The following is a 19080-nucleotide window of genomic DNA, read 5'->3' as shown; positions in this document are numbered from 1 at the left end:
TAACACAGTTTGTCTAATCATTCACCTATTGGACACTGTGGTCCTTTCCACCGTTTAGCTTTTACAAATAAAATAGACCACTTGTATGTAATACAATTATTGATATTTTGAAGCTTCAGTCTGCCACTTTATTGTTTTCTGGTTTGGGTGGGTTTTCTATGTTGTCTGTCTTTCTGTTGGTTACTCGAGCATGATGTAAGAACTCCATTTTTATTTGTCTGTATTATTTTAAAGTGTATCTCTTTATATAAATTTTATAGTGATTGCTCTAAGTATTACATATACATAACTTAATCAGTCTATCCAATTCAGTTCAGTCACTCAATTGTGTCCGACTCTTTGTGACCCCATGGACTGCAGCACGCCAGGCTTCCCTGTCCATCACCAACTCCCGGATCTTGCTCAAACTCATGTCCATTAACTCAGTGATGCTATCCAACTATCTGATCCTCTTTCATCCCCTTTTCCTCCTGCCTTCGATCTTTCCAAGCATCAGGACCTTTTCCAAGGAGTCAGTCCTTTGCATCATGTGGCCAAAGTATTGGAGTTTCAGCTTCAGGGTCAGTCCTTCCAATGAATATTCAGGACTGATCTCCTTTGGAATGGACTGGTTGGATTTCCTTGTAGTCCAAGGGACTCTCAAGAGTCTTCTCCAACTCCACAGTTCAAAAGCATCAATTCTTTAGCACTCAGCTTTCTTTATGGTCCAACTCTCACATCCACACATGACTACTGTAAAAACCATAGCTTTGACTAGATGGACCCTTGTTGGCAAAGTAGTGTCTCTGCTTTTTAATATGCTGTCTAGGTTGGTCGTAACTTTTCTTTCAAGAAGCAAGTGTCTTAATTTCATGGTTGCAGTCACAATCTGCAGTGACTTTGGAGCCCAAAAAAATAAAGTCTCTCACTGTTTCCATTATTTCTCCATCTATTTGCCATGAAGTGATGGGACTGGATGCCATGATCTCCATTTTTTGAATGTTAAGCTTAAAACCAGCTTTTTCACTTTTATATAAATAACATCTTTATAAGTTTATAAGTATGCTGCTGCTGCTGCTGCTGCTAAGACGCTTCAGTCGTGTCTGACTCTGTGCGACCCCAGAGACAGCAGCCCATCAGGCTTCCCCGTCCCTGGGATTCTCCAGGCAAAAACACTGAAGTGGGTTGCCATTTCCTCCTCCAATGAATGAAAGTGAAAAGTGAAAGTGAAGTCGTGTCCGACTCTTCGCGACCCCCTGGACTGCAGCCTACCAGGCTCCTCTGTCCATGGGAGTTTCCAGGCAACAGTATTGTAGTGGGGTGCCATTGAAGTTATGTATTAGTTTATATACATAACTTATATACATTGACTTATCTCTCCTCTTTCACTTTATAAGAGGCTTTTTAGTTCCTCTCCACTTTCTGTCTTAAGGGTGGTGTCATCTGCATATCTGAGGTTATTGATATTTCTCCTGGCAGTCTTGGTCTTGTGCTTCATCCAGACTAGCACTTTGCATGATATACTCTGGATTTAAGTTAAATAAACAGGGTGACAATATACAGCCTTGACTTACTCCTTTCCCAATTTGGAAACAGTTGTTATTCTATGTCCGGTTCTAAATGTTGCTTCTTGACCTGCCTTACAAATTTCTTAGGAGGCAGGTAGAGTGGTCTAATATTCCCATCTCTTGAAGAAAGTCAAAGGCTTTGGCGTAGTCAATGAAGCAGAAATAGATGTTTTTCTGGAACTCTCTTGCTTTTTCTATGATCCAGTAGATGTTGACAATTTCATATCTGGTTCATCTGGCCCTTCTAAATTCAGCTTGAACATCTGGAAGTTCACGGTTCACATACTGTTGAAGCCTGGCTTGGAGAATTTTGAGCATTACTTTGCTAGCATGTGAGATGAGTAGAATTGTGTGGTAGTTTGAACATTCTTTGGCTTTGCCTTTCTTTGGAATTTAAATGAAAACTGACCTTTTCCAGTCCTGTGGCCACTGCTGAGTTTTCCAAATTTGCTGGCATATTGAGTGCAGCACTTTCACAGCATCTCTTTTAGGATTTGAAATAGCTCAACTGGAATTCCTTCCCTTCCTCTATCTTTGTTCAAAGCAATGCTTTCTAAGGCCCACTTGACTTCACATTCCAGGATGTCTGGCTCTAGGTGAGTGATCACACCATCATGATTATCTGGGTCATGAAGATCTTTTTTGTATACTTCTACGTATATCCATGCCACCTCTTCTTAATATCAGTCGTTTGGTGATAGTATTTTACTAGTTCCAGTGAAGTATAAAATCTTAACCTTTACTCTCTCTAGTTATATGTGTTTTAATTATTTCCTATATTTACATTGAGAGCCATATCAAACAATGTTATAATTTCTGTTTCAATCATCAAACATAACTCAGAAATTTCAAGCAGAAGGAAAATCTGTTGTCATTACCCATGTTTTTATTCTTTCCATTGTTCTTCCTTCCTGGTGTTCCAAGATTCCTTTTTGTTTAAAGAACTTGTTCTAAGTTGTTCTCTTAGGATAAGTCTGCTGGGAACAGATTTAGGCTTGCTTCATTTGAGAACGTTTTGACTTATCCTTTATTACTAAAGCATATTTTCACTGGTTATAGAATCTGTATTGACAGTTCTTTTCCTTGGGCACTTGAAAAATGCGCAACTTTCCTCTGCCCGCCATAGTTTCAGAGGAGAAATCTGTCATTTGAATTGTTTTTCCTGCTATTTATAAGCTGTTGTTTCTTGATGACTATGCTGTGTCTTGGTGGAGACCAATTTAGGTTTATTCTGTTTGTAATTCACTCAGCCTTTTTATTCTATAGGTCTATGTTTTTTTTCAAGTTTGAAAAATTTTCAGACCTTATTTCCTCAAATACTTTCCCTGGTTGTGGTAGGAGTCCAGGTTCCTCCTTATGCTCCTTTGACACCCCAGGTGGGCAGGAAAGGGTACCCCATTACTCTTGTACAGGAATGAGGGTGAGGGTTCTTTACTAGCCTCTACTGATACCACTTGAGTTGGGAGGCAGAAGGGTGCTTCATCATTACTCCACGCAGCCGCCTCTGGAAGAAAGTCAAAGTTCTGGCTTCCTGCTCAGTCTTCTCTTACACCATCCTGGAAGAGGCTTGGAGTACCTCTTTATAACCTGGCATGGGTGAAGGCCTAGACTTCCTACTGGGCTATTGCTGACTCTCAAGAGTCTCTCAAGAGGTGATAGAACCACCACTTTCCCTGTGATGTTTGGCTGGAGTGTGTTGATTTGCCAGCAGTCTCCAAAAACACTGCTTTGTTCAGTGATTCACCTGAGGACTCACAGACTCAATTTGTTGTATTCACAGTTGAGATTTACAGCAGCAGGTTACAAGGCAAAATCAGCAAAGGGAAAACCTTCATGAAAAAAAAAAAAAAACCTTCATGGAATGAAGTTCAGAAGAAATCAGGCACAACATTCTAAGAGTTCTGTCTCAGTGGAATGGCCCAGGCTGTGCACAGTTTTTCAATCATGAATTGTGACAACACGATGATGTGTTTTTTTCCCCTGGGAAATTCTAAAAATTCAGTACCCAAGGTTTTTTGAGGGCTGGTCATGTAGGTACTCACTTCCTAATACCAATTCCAGACTCCCAGAAGGAACACAAGGGAGCATAATAAACCACATGGTTTTCATGAACAATATAGGCACAATGAGACATTCTTCTCATTTAGGGAAGGTTTAATATCAGTGTAGGGAACTATCGGTGCAGTTCCCAAATGTCAGCCAAGGGCCAACCTTGCAAATAGGACTTTCTGCAGACAACAGGCTCCGGCTTTCAGTGTTTACTGTTCTGCACAGGTGGTTATTAACTAAATGTTTTCTCCCTTGCTAGGCTGTGGCTTTCCTGGTTCTTTGTCTACAGAATACGGGCTTCCTTGTCTGAGCCCACTGGCGTTTCTGGGTTGACTGTATCTCTAGCACCCCATCTGAGAAATGTAAAGTAGAAAGAAAACTCATAGAACTCACTGCCTTGTCTTTCCAGGTAACTAGCCAATCTGCCTTCTCTCTACCTTTCAGTTTTCTTATATTTGTTTTGTAATGTCCAGGGTTTTTAGCTGTACTTGGTAGAAGGAATGGGGAGAAATGCAACTACTCTCTCATCTTGAAGCAGTAAGTCTCCATTACTTCTATAATTAAGAAAAAGTGATTTAAATTTTTTTTCACTTTGAAAACAAGTTATATATGTATACAAACAAAACACATGTATGTATCAGTTCAGTTCAGTCTCTCAGTCATGTCCGACTCTTTGCGACCCCATGAATCACAGCACGCCAGGCCTCCCTGTCCATCACCATCTCCCGGAGTTCACTGAAACTCAAGTCCATCGAGTCGGTGGTGCCATCCAGCCATCTCATCGTCTGTCATCCCCTTTTCCTCCTCCCCCCAATCCCTCCCAGCATCAGAGTATTTTCCAATGAGTCAACTCTTCTCATGAGGTGGCCAAAGTACTGGAGTTTCAGCGTTAGCATCATTCCTTCCAAAGAAATCCCAGGGTTGATCTCCTTCAGAATGGACTGGTTGGATCTCCTTGAAGTCCAAGGGACTCTCAAGAGTCTTCTCCAACACCACAGTTCAAAAGCATCAATTCTTTGGCTCTCAGCTTTCTTCACAGTCCAACTCACATCCATACATGACCACAGGAAAAACCATAGCTTTGACTAAATGGACCATTGTTGGCAAAGTAATGTCTCTGCTTTTCAATATGCTATCTAGGTTGGTCATAACTTTCCTTCCAAGAAGTAAGCGTCTTTTAATTTCATGGCTGCAGTCATCATCTGCAGTGATTTTGGAGCCCAAAAAGATAAAATCAGACACTGTTTCCACTGTTTCCCCATCTATTTCCCATGAAGTGATGGGACCAGGTGCCATGATCTTCGTTTTCTGAATGTTGAGCTTTAAGCCAACTTTTTCATTCTCCACTTTCACGTTCATCAAGAGGCTTTTCAGTTTCTCTTCACTTTCTGCCATAAGGATGGTATAATCCGCATATCTGAGGATACTGATATTTCCCCAAATATCAATCTTGATTCCAGCTTGTGCTTCTTCCAGTCCAGTGTTTCTCATGATGTACTCTGCATAGAAGTTAAATAAGCAGGGTGACAATATACAGCCTTGACATACTCCTTTTCCTATTTGGAACCAGTCTGTTGTTCCATGTCCAGTTCTAACTGTTGCTTCCTGACCTGCATACAGATTTCTCAAGAGGTAGGTCAGGTGGTCTGGTATTCCCATCTCTTTCAGAATTTTCCACAGTTTATTGTGATCCACACAGTCAAAGGCTTTGGCACAGTCAATAAAGCAGAAATAGATGTTTTTCTGGAACTCTCTTGCTTTTTCGATGATCCAGCGGATGTTGGCAATTTGATCTCTGGTTCCTCTGCCTTTTCTAAAACCAGCTTGAACATCAGGGAGTTCACGGTTCACATATTGCTGAAGCCTGGCTTAGAGAATTTTGAGCATTACTTTACTAGCGTGTGAGATGACTGCAATTGTGCAGTAGTTTGAGCATTCTTTGGCATCGCCTTTCTTTGGGATTGGAATGAAAACTGACCTTTTCCGGTCCTGTGACCACTGCTGAGTTTTCCAAATTTGCTGGCATACTGAGTGCAGCACTTTCACAGCACCATCTTTCAGGATTTGAAAGAGCTCTACTGGAATTCCATCACCTCCACTAGCTTTGTTCGTAGTGATGCTTTCTAAGGCCCACTTGACTTCACATTCCAGGATGTCTGGCTCTAGGTGAGTGATCACACCAAGTGATTATCTGGGTCGTGAAGATCTTTTTTGTATAGTTCTTCTGTGTATTCTTGCCATGTCTTCTTAATATCTTCTGCTTCTGTTAGGTCCATACCATTTCTGTCCTTTATCGAGCCCATCTTTGCATGAAATGTTCCCTTGGTAGCTCTAATTTTCTTGAAGAGATCTCTAGTCTTTCCCATTCTGTTCTTTTCCTCTATTTCTTTGCATTGATCGCTGAGGAAGGCTTTCTTATCTCTTCTTGCTATTCTTTGGAACTCTGCATTCAGATGCTTATATCTTTCCTTTTCTCTTTTGCTTTTCGCTTCTCTTCTTTTCACAGCTATTTGTAAGGCCTCCCCAGACAGCCATTTTGCTTTTTTGCATTTCTTTTCCGTGGGGATGGTCTGGATCCCTGTCTCCTCTACAATGTCACAAACCTCTGTCCATAGTTCATCAGGCACTCTGTCTATCAGATCTAGTCCCTTAAATCTATATCTCACTTCCACTGTATAATCATAAGGGATTTGATTTAGGTCATACCTGAATGGTCTAGCTGTTTTCCCTACTTTCTTCAATTTAAGTCTGAATTTGGCAATAAGGAGCTCATGATCTGAGCCACAGTCAGCTCCCAGTCTTGTTTTTGCTGACTGTATAGAGCTTCTCCATCTTTGGCTGCAAAGAATATAATCAATCTGATTTCAGTGTTGACCATCTGGTGATGTCCGTGTGTAGAGTCTTCTCTTGTGTTGTTGGAAGAGGGTGTTTGCTATGACCTGTGAGTTCTCTTGGCAAAATTCTATTAACCTTTGCCCTGCTTCATTCCGTATTCCAAAGCCAAATTTCCCTGTTACTCCTGGTGTTTCTTGACTTCCTACTTTGCATTCCAGTCCCCTATAATGAAAAGGACATCTTTTTTGGGTGTTAGTTCTTAAAGGTCTTGTAGGTCTTCACAGTACCATTCAACTTCAGCTTCTTCAGCATTACTGGTTGGGGCATAGACTTGGATTACTGTGTTATTGAATGGTTTGCCTTGGAAACAAACAGAGATCCACATTCTGTGTTTTTGAGATTGCATCCAAGTACTGCATTTCGGACTCTTTTGTTGACCATGATGGCTACTCCATTTCTTCTAAGGTATTCCTGCCCGCAGTAGTAGATATAATGGTCATCTGAGTTAAATTCACCCATTCCAGTCCATTTTAGTTCACTGATTCCTAGAATGTCAACGTTCACTCTTGCCATCTCCTGTTTGACCACTTTCAATTTGCCTTGATTTATGGGCCTAACATTCCAGGTTCCTATGCAATATTGCTCTTTACAGCATTGGACCTTGCTTCTATCACCAGTCACATCCACAACTGGGTGTTGTTTTTGCTTTGGCTCCATCCCTTCATTCTTTCTGGAGTTATTTCTCCACTGATCTCCAGCAGCATATTGGGCACCTACTGACCTGGAGAGTTCCTCTTTCAGTATCCTATCATTTTGCCTTTTCATACTGTTCATGGGGTTCTCAAGGCAAGAATACTGAAGTGGTTTGCCATTCCCTTCTCCAGTGGACCACATTCTGTCAGACCTCTCCACCATGACCTGCCCACATTGGGTGGCCCCACAGGGCATGGCTTAGTTTCATTGAGTTAGACAAGGTTGTGGTCCTAGTGTGATTAGATTGACTAGTTTTCTGTGATTATGGTTTCAGTGTGTCTTCCCTCTGATGCCCTCTTGCAACACCTACCATCTAACTTGGGTTTCTCTTACCGTGGTCGTGGGGTATTTCTTCACGGCTGCTCCAGCAAAGCGCAGCCACTGCTCCTTACCTTGGATGAGGGGTATCTCCTCACCACAACCTCTCCTGACCTTGAACATGGAGACATGTATGTATATGTATCTCCACATTCATGTACATATGTATACATGTATGTATACATATATATATTAAAAATAGGTTTAATTTTTAAGTTGAATTAAGAACACTTAACATGAGATGTATCCTCTTAGAAAAATTCTAGGTTCACAGTACAGTATCCTTGCAGGCAGTTACCCATGCAGAGTGTTAACTGTAAAACCTTTGCTTCTGGTTTACAACCAAAGTAATATGCATAGGAGACCATATTGTCTCAGTCACAGGAGGAATAATTATAAATGTCCCTAACCAACAAATTCTAGACTAATGAACTATTTCTGAGATGAAAAATTTTGTACGATATACTGCTGTTGCTGCTGCTACTGCTGCTAAGTCGTTTCAGTCATGTCTGACTCTGTGCGACCCCATATAGCAGCCTGCCAGACCCCCGTGTCCCTGGGATTCTCCTGGCAAGAACAATGGAGTGGGTTGCCGTTTCCTTCTCCAATGCATGAAAGTGAAAAGTGAAAGTGAAGTCGCTCAATCATGTCCAACTCTTAGCGACCCCATGGACTACAGCCCACCAGGCTCCTCCCTCCATAGGATTTTCCAGGCAAGAGTGCTGGAGTGGGTTGCCAACTGCTACCTAATAAACATTCAATTTGAAGTCTTAAACAAGAACATCAAATTGTTATTCTGTTGCAGTATTTCAAATTATGAGGGCAGTTTGATTTGTTTTTTATATCCACAGTGACTCATAAGTAGATAAATTAATATTTCTCAAACTTGCAATAGATGTTAATGAAATGTCTAGGCTGTTACAATCTAAACATTTATAAGCAAGCTTTGATTACCAGTAAGTTGTAATGAATAGGTTACCATTGTTTTAATCATTACACTTCTAATTGTCAGGAAACATTTCTTTAACAATATATTTGTGCCCAAAGAGCATTAGTCAGGGGATTCTGGAAGCAGGCTTTGAATTATCCTCCTGACTTTGAGGTAATCAATTTCTACTACTTCAATCCCTGTTTATAAAAATGAGCTAACTGAATAACCAAAATATGCTTTTAAATTCTGTATTTTAAATCTTTAGGTTTTAATTCAGTAGTTCTCAAACAGCCACCCATGGACCTATGTGTGTCATGATTTCCATCAATCTTTCACTTTCAAAATTAGAATTATAAGGATCACCTACTGCATTATCATAAAACTAAATGGAAAAATCATGTTCTTTTTTATTAATAGCTTTTGTTACTTCTCTCATGCCTATGTTTATCTTTCCTGAAATTTCCAGAACTTTATTATTCATATTGAAATAAATGTCATAGAGTATTTACATTTAGTATTTAAAATTTCATTGATGACATGAAGTTGGTACTTTTTTCCTTAATGCTATATAAATATTATCTCAAGTGATTTGTTTTGAAATATTATTTATGGTTTTACCTAATAGAAGCCTAATCAGGCTAGCTTGTGCTAAAAAAGTGGGGACTGGTGTGGGGAAGAAGCAAAATATTGCAAGGGCATAGTACCTGACAGAGGGTATTAATTGAATGTTGCTGAACCAAGTACCAAGGCAAGTTTAAGATCTTTTGCAATAAATTCATGGACCTTTATCCTTAGAGTGCTACTATTTATATAATTTTCGGTCTCTAATATCACTTAGCTTCAAATTCCAAAATCCTGGGTTCAGATCTTGATGGCATAACTTAGGTCATATGTCTATCTCTGGACCAGTCAACTCCTTCAGGGGCATCAATTTCTGCCTAAGCCTGCCCCTGACTACTGGGGAGGGTTCTTAAGGAAGATAGCCTCCCTGTAGGTCAAACAGCCACTCCTGAAGTATCTTCTACACTGATTGGTAAGGGTATCAATTCTCTTTCCGACAGGTCTCAGTATTATTCTTTTTCTCTTCTTCACATTCTGATTAATTCAGTATTCATTTATCTACTCTATTCTTCAGTGATAGTTACATTTTATCAGTAAGCAAATCATTCATTTTCATCCTCTCTATCAGCTCTTTGGATACACACTAATTTTATTTTATTTTATTTGAATGAGTATTTACATTTTTTTAACACCATAAAGTTCACCATTTTAAATTATACAATTCAGTGGATTTTGGTATATTCACAACCATCACCATTATCTAATCTGAAAATTTTCCATCACCCTGAGAAGTTCTGGGGTTGGGTTATTCTGTTTCCCCCTACCTCTAGCCCTTGGCAGCCACTAATTTGGTTTCTGTCTCAATGGTTTTGCCTATGATGGACATTTAGTATAAATGGAATTATGCACTGTATGGGCATTTATGTCCAGCTTCTTTCACTTAACAGTGTTTTAAAGGTTTATCCATATACTCATGTGTATTAGTATTTTGTTCCTTTTTATGATTCCATTGTGTGGCTATGCCACTTTTTGTTTATTTATTCATCAATTGATGGACATTTCTGTTGTTTCCATGTGTTGACCATTTAGATATGCTGCTATAGACATTTGTGTACAAGTCGTTGTGTGGACATACTTATTTTCAATTCATTTGGGTAGATGCCCAGAAGTGGAATTTTCTGGGTCATATGGTAACTCTATGTTTAACTTCTTGAGGACCTGCCAAACAGGATTTACACAAATTTTAAATTCTACCACCTGCAAATATATTTTATGCTATCACTGTTACTAACATAGAAAGAAATATTAAACAGTTCCAAATTAGTTCACAGCTCTCAAATATGGATATATTTTAAATTAACATAAATCTCTCGATTATTTTTTTTCTTAAAATTGCCCCTCAGAATTTGATTTCATGTGAATAGCTCCAGTTTTGAAGTGAGTCACATTACTATTCTCTTTTTGATGTAGTGAATCTATAACTCTTCTTTCTCATCATTACTTTCCCATAATAATATTCCTAATTAGCAATAACGGTGATAACAGCTATTATTTATTCATATAAGCACCTTAGGTATATTATTTCATTTAATTCTCATAACCTTATGGTTGTCAGACTGGGTTTGGTTTGTTTGTTTGTTTGTTTGTTTGTCCCAAGACAACAAAGGGCAGAATGTATATTCTGTAGTTTGCTCATTGTTTGAGAAAATCACTGGCAGCAGTCTGTTTAAAACCACAATTCATTACTTGATGTTCTACATTTAACCACAGTTTAACTCAGTTTTTGCCTCCTCAACAAGGCTGGAGAATGAAACCTTAGGACTCCAATAAACAGTCTCAGATGTATCATTAGCATTGCTTTTCAGTCGTATTGATTTTTGTTTCTAATCAATGGTCAGCACATCTGACATCTGGTACTATTCCTTCCAGATGTCTTCTGTATCCACTAACTTGAACATGATGCTTTCATGACCATGAGAAATGAATCTTCAAATATTGCTTAGAATTGCTCTTTGGTTTTGTTTGTGTGCTTTAATAAGCTGCTCCAATGATCCTTCCATTTCTCAGTTATATCCCATTTCCAAGTCTGTTCTCTGAAGTGCTCACTCTTTGATCATTCTGTTGTTTCCCTTAATATTAAGTTACTCATCACTGACACATGCCCATATCAATATGTCTAAGAAATGCCTTTCCCAGGTTAAGTATTATCATTACCCCTGTTGTGCAGATAAGGAAACCAAGACATAATAATGACACACCAAGGGATTAGTGGAAGATTTGCACACAAGCAGTTTGACTCTAGAGCAGCATTATCCAATAGAAACATACATATTTTGAGCCATATATGTATAATTTTTAATTTTCCAGTAATCACATAGAACCAGTAAAAATAGGAAATATCCATTTTAATAGTATTTTTATTCAAACCAGGGTATCCAAAATATTATCATTTCAAATGTAATTAATATCAAAAATTAATGAGATATTTCTTTTCTTCCTACCAAATCTTCATACCATACATGCTTTTCTTCATACCAAGTCTTTGAAATTCATTGTGTCTTTTATACTCAGGGCACATCTCAGTTCATATTAACCATATTCAAGTGCACAGTAGCCACATGTAGCTCATGGCTACTGAACTGGACAGCAAAGCTTTGGAGTATGCCTTTTTAACCTTTTATTCTGCCTCCCCCAGTATTCTTCTATACTGTTATATATCTTCATTATGAATTTTTAAACTTTCTTTGTATTTCCTTGTATTTTATCATGTTGGAATTGAAATAATCCATAACTTGGGTGTGGAAATTTTTTTAATCACACCATTCAGAAGGAAAATTTTAAGTACCCCTTCCAAACACTTAGAATGCTATTATTGCATTTATAATTCATTTATGGGGGAAAATGTAGTTTTTGGTATCTTTTAGTCTTTAAAACATCATAAAAAATTAATTAGTATCTATGGGTTCAAATTTAGTATCTGTGGCTTCCCTGCTGGCTCAGTGGTAAAGAATCAACCTGCAGTGCAGGAGCCGCAGGAGACGTAGGTTCAATCCTTGGGTCAGGAAGATTCCCTGGAGGAGGAAATGGCAACCCACTCCAGTAATCTTGCCTGTAAAATCCCATGAACAGAGCAGTTTGGCAAGCTATAGTCCATGGGGTCACAAAGGGTTGGACACGACTGAAGCAACTGAGCATGCATGGGTTCAAACTGGAGTTTAACTCACTCAACATCTGTTGGACACCTGCAGTGACACAAACTACCAGTTGGCAGAAGGAAGACAAGATTCCTTTGAAGGAGGGAATGCATATGGGAGAGAGAGAACCTGAGTGTAAGCACATCTGTTGCCTGCTTCTCCCAAGTCTCCTGCAGAGGGAAATTCCAATCTTAATTGTCAGTGTGCATGGTAAGTCTTTGAAGTACGTAGCAGGCAGACATTTTCCCTTCATTTTAAAGGTATATTGTGTCTTTAATCAGAAGGTAAAAGAAAACCCAAATCACCAAGAATCTATATAGCATAATTGACATAAGAAAATTAAGAATGTAGCTGTTTCCTAGATTACCTCTTCTAAGTCATACAGAAGAGGAAATTATTTTAACACAGCTTGTTTTTAGCCAGAATTTGTTTTGATAAGTGTATTAGTCTTTCACTAGAGTAAATTCAGCCACTGGTATAGAAAACCAGACTTTGAATTTCAAATGTCTTTCAACTGAGTTTTACATATGCAATTACAACTACAGTTCATGTTATCAGGGACTTTAAAGTAAACATGCACAATGGAAATGTCTTCATGCTGTCTAGAGACAGGAAAAAATGGCATTCACGTTTACATAAATTTATACACACTAATTTTAAAATTATAGTTCTGTTGAACTTTCATTTGAGCAATTGTGTAATCATAACTATAACAGAAAAACTAAAGAAAACACTGAAGAATACTTCAGAGGACAAAATTATTGTGTTTTCCAGTATCAATAGAAGAGACTTGTTAAACAGCAACATCAAAAAATAGCATACTTTATGTAGAAATTGAAAAACAAAAGGAAGCAATTTACTAATAAAACTCCTATTCATATAATATATATTTCTAAAACATTCTGAGAATTATACTTCCACGTGAGCACTTCTATATCTCTTAACTAATAGCAATGAAACTAAAAGAGAAAATAGTCAGATTATTAATATACTAGATTGAGAGCAAATCACTGTAAACACAAAAACCAGTGGCCGATGATAAACGCATGGAAATATCCAGCTCTTGGGGCTAAAAGAGATATTCTGAGGAGAGATCTAAGCATTAGGAACAAGTTTGACATTACAAGAGAGACTTGATCTTTGAAAAAATGCACCAGAACATACTCAGTTGCAAGTAGCTGCAATCAAAACAGCCTTAAAATATACATTGGCTAGTGTATAATTCAAGGCGGCAATAAAAGATGGTTTGGATCAAAGTGCCTATCCTTAGGAAAGCATACCATACTTTCATGGGAAGCTAAAGAATGAAAAGAAAGAAAAAATGAACTTAATAAACAGGAAAGGTTAGAGAAGATGAGAGAATGGGCTGCTGATATAGAAAAAGAAAACATGGACAGGCTATTGGGACTGAATATAATGAATGCTTCAGACAATGAGATTTCATAGTATATTGACAATTTTTTTTATTGAGGTGAAGTTCAAATAACAAAATTCATTTTAAATATAATTCAGTGTCTTTTACTAATTCACAGCATGGCCCAGCCCATCCTTTACTGCAACAATAAATATCTCTTAGACAAGTTCTGGATTTTGGTTTTTGTCGACACAACTTGAAAACAGAAGTGATGATCCACCTTCTAATGAGTCTATTTTTGAAGGTCAGAATCATAGAAAAAATGCATCTTTACTTTCTCCTAAAGTAATTTGGATATTTTCTCTTTTAGTATCATTCATATTAAGCAGTCATTCTAAGACTCAAATGGAAGATAGACTTATAATAATTATACTAATTCTTAAGGTATTGTTTTATAACTGTAGAGTATTTAAATATGAAAATGAAGTGTTTACTTTTTAAATTTTACAAATTAAAATTTGTAATTTATAAATTAAAAGTTGATTGATTCCATTTCATTCCTTTTGTAGGTAGGGTAATTACAGTATTTTTGTTGTTGGCAAGTTCACAAAAACAATCCAGAAACACATAATTTTACCTTCTAAAATATTGCTATTAATAAAGAAGATTGAAAGCCTCCAAATTCTATCTGAATGAGACTAAGCTTGTAAAAGTATTGATCTTTCTTTTAGGGGTACAAAAATTCCAATGATCAGTCCTTTGTTTTTAGTTGCATGAAGTTGTATTTTTAATTATTAAAAAATCTATGACTGCAGTTACTGTTGTATCTCACAGCGATTGATGGGGATCCGTGCTCCGGCATGAGAAGCATTGTTGCAGTTAATTTTGTTCTTCAGCAAGCCACTAGGCACCCTTACCTCAGGTAGGCTTTTATGAATTCACTTAACTCAGGTCCTTGATTATATATTCCAGAGAAGCACAGTCCTTTCCTTCAGAGACACTGTAGTTTGTAATCACCTGCCTATTTCCACCCAGAGGTAGCTATCATCCCGAATTTTGTGTTAAGAACCCATGCTTTTCTTTAGAACTCACCGTACTTGTGTGTACTTCTGATACAGAGGTAAGCAGTAAAGGACAGGGAAGGGATCTAAGCACTAAATGTTCTCAACATCCTTTAAATATTGGGATTCCTAGGATTCTGCCCTTGGTCCTCTTTCTATCTCATGTTTCTGGGTGACTTTAGTGGATGATTTCACCCATCTTCATGACTTTCAACTTCCACTTTAGTAGTGATGATTCACAAATTTATGTCTTTCCTAAACTCCAGACCCACACATATAGCTACTGATTAGGCATTTCCACTTGTTGGTTCCATAAGGCTTCAGACTCAGTTTCTCTGAAGCATAACCACCAAGCAAACTCCTTCTCACAGTATACTTTTCCTGTATTTTATTCAGTTGCTCATGGCCAATATTCAGAAATCACCCAACACTATTCCTTTCTTCTGATTCCTTTCCTGATTATAATCAGTCACCCGAAATCCTGGCAATGCTACCTCATTTACATCTCTCAGAGATGCACTCTAAAAATTTATTAAACATATATTGAAAGTATTAAAGATACATGGGTTGAATTGTGTCCTCTTAAGTTTGTATGTTGGTTTTCACATCTGTTATCTAAATGTCACCTTATTAGGAAATAGGGTCATTATAGATGAGGCCGTAGGAGTAGGGTGGTGGCCTAGTGCAATATGACTTGTGACCTTATAAAAAGGGGAAATTTGGACATGAACAGGCATGCAGGGAGAGGGCCATGTGGAGATTAATGCCAAGATTGGGGTGACGGAGCAGAAGCCAAGGAACACCAAAGATTGCCAACAAACAAGCAGAAGCTAGGAGAGGCATGGAGCAGATTCTCCCCATGGTCCCCAGAAGAAATCAAGCCTGCCGACACCTTCATCTTGGACTTCAGGCCTCCAGAACCGTGAGACAGTACATTTCTCTTGTTTAAACCATTCATGTTGTGATACTTTGTTTCAGCAACCCTAGAAAATGAATGCAGTATGTGCACCTCTGAACAGAATTTTCACACCTGGTAGTTGATCATATGCAAATTACTGCACAAGTGAACAAAGGAAAACAATAATGTTTATAATTGGGTAACAAGGGAAACTGGAGAAGGAACTGGCAACCCACTCCAATATTCTTGCCTGGAGAGTTCCATGGACAGAGGAGCCTGGTAGGCTACAGTGCATGGGGTCGCAGAGTCAGACACGACTGAGCAACTTCACTTTCTTTCTATAGTTTTGCTTGGAGAAGGAAATGGCAACCCACTCCCATGTTCTTGCCTGGAGAATCCCATGGACGGAGGGGCCTGTTGGGCTATGATCTATGGGGTTCAAAGAGTCGGACACGACTAAGCAACTAACACACACACACACAAGGGAAACAACCCAAGTGTCTTATAATGGAAACAACGTTCATAAATTATAGCATATTCAAACAGTGGAATACCATGTAGCTCCTAAAATTACTGATGTGCATATAAAGCCTAAGAGAGAAAGACATTCATAATATAGTTAAGGTGCTTGAATGTTGAGGGGCTCCAAAACCATATATGTAATTTTACAAGGTCATTTTTTGTCATTTATATGTTGTGTGTTATAAATAGGGAAAAGTCTGAAGGTATATCAACATGTTTACAGGAGTGGAATTTCAGGTAATTTACATCTTTCTCTTTTTGCTTATTCATATTTTCTTGAGATGTGGTTAGAAAGTATTTTTATTTGTTAATATGTGTTTATTTGGCTGTACCGGGTCTTTGGCCCTCAGGGTCTTTGTGGCCACATGTGGGATCTTTAGTTGTGCCACATGAACCCTAATGCAGCTTTTGTGAGCTAGTTCCCTGGACAGAGAGCAAACCCAAGTCTCCTGCACTGGCAGCACAGAGTCTTAGCCACTGGACCACCAGGGAGGTTCCAAGAAATTAACCTTTAGTTTTCTATTTCCCAACTACCCTCTCATAAAAAGGTTGCTCTCTTTGCCTGCGTAGATTCACAGTCCTTCTCTACCTTGGGAGGGAGGAAGAAAGAAAAAAGAGGAGGAGATAAAGAAGGAAAGGGAAGTTAAACAGATCTATTAAAGAACTAAGTTAGAAAGATTAGGAAATTTAGAAAGCAAAATATCACTGCAAACTGTAGGAAAAAAGTTTTGGGTAGGTAGAGGTGTAAATGAGAGGATCCAAAGTACTATGGGGTGTGAAGATAACGTAGAACAGAGAAGAAGGCAGAAGAAGAATGTTCCTGGGGGTTAGAAATGGATCCTCTGTGAAGGTTTTTGAGCAATGCAACTTAAAGCTCAGAATTTTATTTGCATTCTTTTTAGCTGTTTGCATTCAGTTCAGTTCAGTCGCTCAGTCATGTCCGACTCTTTGTAACCCCATGAATCGCAGCACGCCAGGCCTCCCTGTCCATCACCAACTCCCGGAGTTCACTCAGACTCACGTCCATCGAGTCAGCGATGCCATCCAGCCATCTCATCCTCTGTCGTCCCCTTCTCCTCCTGCCCTTAATCCCTCCCAGCATCAGAGTCTTTTCCAATGAGTCAACTCTTCACATGAGGTGGCCAAAGTATTGGAGTTTCAGCGTTAGCATCATTCCTTCCAAAGAAATCCCAGGGCTGATCTCCTTCAGAATGAACTGATTGGATCTCCTTGCAGTCCAAGGGACCCTTAAGAGTCTTCTCCAACACCACAGTTCAAAAGCATCAATTCTTCGGCACTCAGCCTTCTTCATAGTCCAACTCTCACATCCATACATGACCACAGGAAAAACCATAGCCTTGACTAGACGGACCTTAGTCAACAAAGTAATAATGTCTCTGCTTTTGAATATGCTATCTAGGTTGGTCATAACTTTTCTTCCAAGAAGTAAGCGTCTTTTAATTTCAAGGCTGCAGTCACCATCTGCAGTGATTTTGGAGCCCAAAAAGATAAAGTCTGACACTGTTTCCACTGTTTCCCCATCTATTTCCCATGAAGTGATGGGACCAGATGCCATGATCTTCGTTTTCTGAATGTTGAGCTTTAAGCCAACTTTGTCACTCTCCTCTTTCACTTTCATCAAGAGGCTTTTTAGTTCCTCTTCACTTTCTGCCACAAGGGTGGTGTCATCTGCATATCTGAGGTTATTGATATTTTTCCTGGCAATCTTGATTCCAGCTTGTGCTTCTTCCAGCCCAGCGTTTCTCATGATGTACTCTGCATAGAAGTTAAATAAGCAGGGTGACAATATACAGCCTTGACACACTCCTTTTCCTATTTGAAACCAGTCTGTTGTTCCATGTCCAGTTCTAACTGTTGCTTCCTGACCTGCATACAGATTTCTCAAGAGGTAGGTCAGGTGGTCTGGTATTCCCATCTCTTTCAGAATTTTCCACAGTTTATTGTGATCCACACAGTCAAAGGCTTTGGCACAGTCAATAAAGCAGAAATAGATGTTTTTCTGGAACTCTCTTGCTTTTTCGATGATCCAACGGATGTTGGCAATTTGATCTCTGGTTCCTCTGCCTTTTCTAAAACCAGCTTGAACATCTGGAAGTTCACGGTTCACATATTGCTGAAGCCTGGCTTGGAGAATTTTGAGCATTACTTTACTAGCATGTAAGATGACTGCAATTTTGCGGTAGTTTGAGCATTCTTTTGCATTGCCTTTCTTTGGGATTGGAATGAAAACTGACCTTTTCCAGTCCTGAGACCACTGCTGAGTTTTCCAAATTTGCTGGCATATTGAGTGCAGCACTTTCACAGCATCATCTTTCAGGATTTGAAACAGCTCCACTGGAATTCCATCACCTCCACTAGCTTTGTTCATAGTGATGCTTTCTAAGGCCCACTTGACTTCACATTCCAGGATGTCTAGCTCTAGATGAGTGATCACACCTTCATGATTATCTGGGTCGTGAAGATCTTTTTTGTATAGTTCTTCCTTCTTTAAATGAAATATATAGAGAAAAGCCTCAGTGAGTCTCAGATTTATGAAGTTTATGTTGTTATTTTTCTATATAATAAACATACAGACTCCATCTTACAGAGCAAAGTATGTAAGAAATGTGACTTTGTTTTTCTATGCTGCTGCTGCTGCTGCTGCTAAGTCACTTCAGTCGTGTCCGACTCTGTGCGACCCCATAGACGGCAGCCCACCAGGCTCCCCCGTCCCTGAGATTCTCCAGGCAAGAACACTGGAGTAGGTTGCCATTGCCTTCTCCAATGCATGAAAGTGAAAAGGGAAAGTGAAGTTGTTCAGTCATGTCCAACTCTTCACGACCCCATTGACTGCAGCCTACCAGGCTCCTCTGTCCATGGGATTTTCCAGGCAAGAGTACTGGAGTGGGGTGCCATTGACTTCTCCGTTGTTTTTCTATACCTGGAACTTAATTTTTAGTTTTTGTTATTATTCTACCTGGTGACAAAAGCTTAAATAATGTGAGTTTTTCTGAGATTTAAGTGGAGGCAAGGGTCGAGGGCCCAGTCTTAAGTAAC

The 19080-nt window shown here is 38.9% G+C and overlaps 1 long non-coding RNA gene across 1 annotated transcript in view; it reads left to right on the top strand.

The window, feature by feature from the left end:
* The window catches only part of LOC138441475 (uncharacterized), a 48707-nt gene that overhangs the window by 4586 nt on the left and 25041 nt on the right, over positions 1-19080 (top strand). The window contains exons 3-5 of the long non-coding RNA XR_011257352.1: positions 12243-12398; positions 14377-14464; positions 15337-16260. This is a non-coding gene — a long non-coding RNA (uncharacterized lncRNA). The remainder of the gene's footprint in view (positions 1-12242; positions 12399-14376; positions 14465-15336; positions 16261-19080) is intronic.

Source organism: Ovis canadensis, chromosome 5, assembly GCF_042477335.2.
Source record: "Ovis canadensis isolate MfBH-ARS-UI-01 breed Bighorn chromosome 5, ARS-UI_OviCan_v2, whole genome shotgun sequence".
Classification (NCBI taxonomy): Eukaryota; Metazoa; Chordata; class Mammalia; order Artiodactyla; family Bovidae; genus Ovis; species Ovis canadensis.
This window is presented reverse-complemented; position numbering and strand designations above follow the sequence as displayed.